Below are 3,088 nucleotides of genomic sequence, written 5' to 3'. Positions count from 1 at the left end.
CCGGCTTCTCTAAAATTGCAGAAAAGGGATTCAGGGATACGTGGAGCCTGACAGCACACACGGAACACTCCTGTGGGCTGACAGACACTCTTTACAGCCCACGGTCTTCTATTTAAAGTGGGATATCCAAGAATTTCAAGACACTATCTTTTTAGAGATGGCTGTATTATTTAAAACTTCCAAGAGTTTTTAGTCTTACAGTGGCTTTTAACTGGGACATATCCTTTGTGCAGATGTTCAATTACAACATGACCTTCTGATAGCTGCATTAGATTATTATAATTAGGTAGACAGATATCAAGTGATTTGTTTCAGCATGCATTTATTCTTAAAGGAGATAACTGCTTTAACGTCACTTTCGCTGGGAAAACCTCACCTATGAGAATGGGGAAAATAAAAAAATTCTAGTTGAATTTTCAATTTAAGACCAGGCATAAAGGTGGGGAGGAAAATTTGTTCACATGTGGACATGTAAACATGTCTTTATGTGGTAAAATGAAAAAGACAAAGAAAAAAGGAGACCTAACTTCTGGGCTTTTTTTTTTTAACAGGTAGAAAAATGTTTAATTTCTCAAAGGATTCAGCAAAACTTAGACCTATAAGTCTAAAAGAACACCAAGAGATAATTCAGATCACCCCTTGCCCACCTAAAATTCCTGGTAATTAATCACCATTTAAACACAGCTATTACCATCTCTTAATATGTCACAGTGCTCTTTTAGTGACATATTCCAAAACCTCAGTCTTCATCTGGTATTTGTTCTGTGTATCAATTATAACCTTTAATTTAGACCTCTGAGTCACCTTCAGGAATATAGTTGTTACCTCCTCCTATTTTAAAAACTTAAAAAAAAAAAAAGCTGTGCCTTTCAATTCACGGCCGTGCCTTCCCTCTGTAATTTATATCAGGAAAACCGACTTGAAAAATACTCGTGTGACTTGTAGTGTTTTGAAACAAGAGAAATGTTTCTACAGCTCTCCCTTTTCACAATGATTCTTCTGGTTCAGCGGTCCTCTGTCTAAAATACCTAAGATTAAGGATGGATTCTAAAATACACTATTAAGGACTTGCTTTCCAAGGTTACCTGTCAAAATTGCTTACATGCTGAGTGGCAGGTGACCAATCTCATTAAGCAGGTTTTGCGTTTACTGCTCAGATGCTGGGCGCCTGTGCAGCTAGCTCAGCATCTCGGTGCCCCTCAGTGCTCTGACCCTATTTACCATCCAGCAGGATCCCAAGTCTGAGTCACCCAGTACTGTACGGAGCATGCCACTTCCATCCTGTACATCTGTAGTCATCTTTTTCTCAGTAAGGACAGTGCTACGAATAGGGCTGGCTGAAATTAAGGCTATAACAAGGAAAGCTGAGAGGCTGTGAACAGCTCAGCGTGCTGTCACATTCTTATGAAGGTGAGATTCAAAAGCAATGCCCCAACGGTCAATATATAATGCTTGAATTATATTATCAAATGGATACAACAGCAAAAAGTCACCTCCATCTCTAGGTTCTCTTTCTTATTTACAGTGTATCCCTATATGGAGCAAGTCTGTAAATTAAAATATTCCTGCTAAATAACAAAGCATTGCTAGATTCCATGTTCTGAAATGTGACTATAATAAACCATACGGAAAAAATTCTGAATGCCTCAGAGTGTGTGTGGAAAGAGAGAAAAAGAATGACTAAATTAATAATGCTAAAACTGAAACTAGTCACCAGGCAGCATCCAACAGCAAAATGGAGCCAAGAGTAACACAGAAGAGGGAAAAAGGCAGAGCCACAGTTGTCGATGCTATTGGAAAACGCGCTGCTAACGTGCCTCAGCTATTTCTAGTCGATGCGAGTATTTCATAAATTCCCTATTTTCTACAATAGGAAAACGTTTCTTTAGTTAGTGACAAAGTTTTACCAAAAAGAGGATGCAATCCTCCTTCACTGATTTTTACATATGAGGCATGCATATTTAGTGGGGTGATAGAGAAATTATGAAGGCTACCAGAAAAGGCTACATTTATCACATCTTAAAATCATCTTTGGTAAAGAAACTTGAAGTATAGTAAGGATTGAAGGGTTTAAATATCAGAACAGGAGGGCTCCCCAATTTAGTTTTGGAACAAAAAAAAGCACAGCACCAAAAATGTTAACATGTACACACTGCTATATTTTAAATGGACAACCGACAAAGACCTACTGTACAGCACAGGGAACTCTGCTCAATATTATGTAACAACCTAAATGGGAAAAGAATCTGAAAAAGAATAGATACACGTATTACGTATCACTGAATCACTGTGCCGTACACCTGAAACTAACACATCGTTAATCAACTCTACTCCGATATAAAATAAAAAGTTAAAAAAAAAAAGTTTAAAGTGACAAATGTACGAATTCAGAAGAAAATGATATGTTTCATGTCTGGAGCCAAAAGTTCTTCCAAAGACAGCTAAGTTTTAAAGTAAAAATACGCTACCATAAAAGAATAAGCTTTTTACCAGAAATTGTTGACACCCAAGTTCTAGTTTCATTTCTTTTCATTAGAAATTGGCAACAGGGGAGAATTTAGAATATTAACAACTGAATCAAATAAATATCTAGCAGGTAATTTACATTATAATCAACTGATTAACCAAAAAAAAAAAATCATTTTTCCCACAGCAGTAGTATATTTATTGTGCTGAAATCAGGTAGCAGGGAAGGAATAGCTCTGGGGAACCAGTACAGAAAGCTCACAAAGATTTACACATCTCTAGTCATTACACACTGAGCAGCAAAAACAAAAGTGTTGAATCCTCTTAGACCAAACTATTATATACGCGGCAAATTGTCTGTAATTCTCATGTCTGCATGCCTTGGGGGGAAAGAGTGTAATTTTAATGCACAATAAATATTTTCTGGTTTACAAAATATTCTGAAATACTCTGCACAAACAGCATTACATCCTGCACATGCAGTTTTGACATGTTAAAGATACTTATACTTAGAAATATTCATGCCTTTTTTTTTTTCTTTTTGGTCACATTTTCTCGAACGATCCCTCTGCGATACCCACTAGCAATTTAACCTATGTAATAAGACAGGGTGCAAGTTCTT

This window comes from Delphinus delphis, chromosome 14 (genome assembly GCF_949987515.2).
Source record: "Delphinus delphis chromosome 14, mDelDel1.2, whole genome shotgun sequence".
Lineage (NCBI taxonomy): Eukaryota > Metazoa > Chordata > Mammalia > Artiodactyla > Delphinidae > Delphinus > Delphinus delphis.
The sequence above is the reverse complement of the archived record's forward strand: the minus strand, read 5'-3'. Positions refer to the sequence as shown.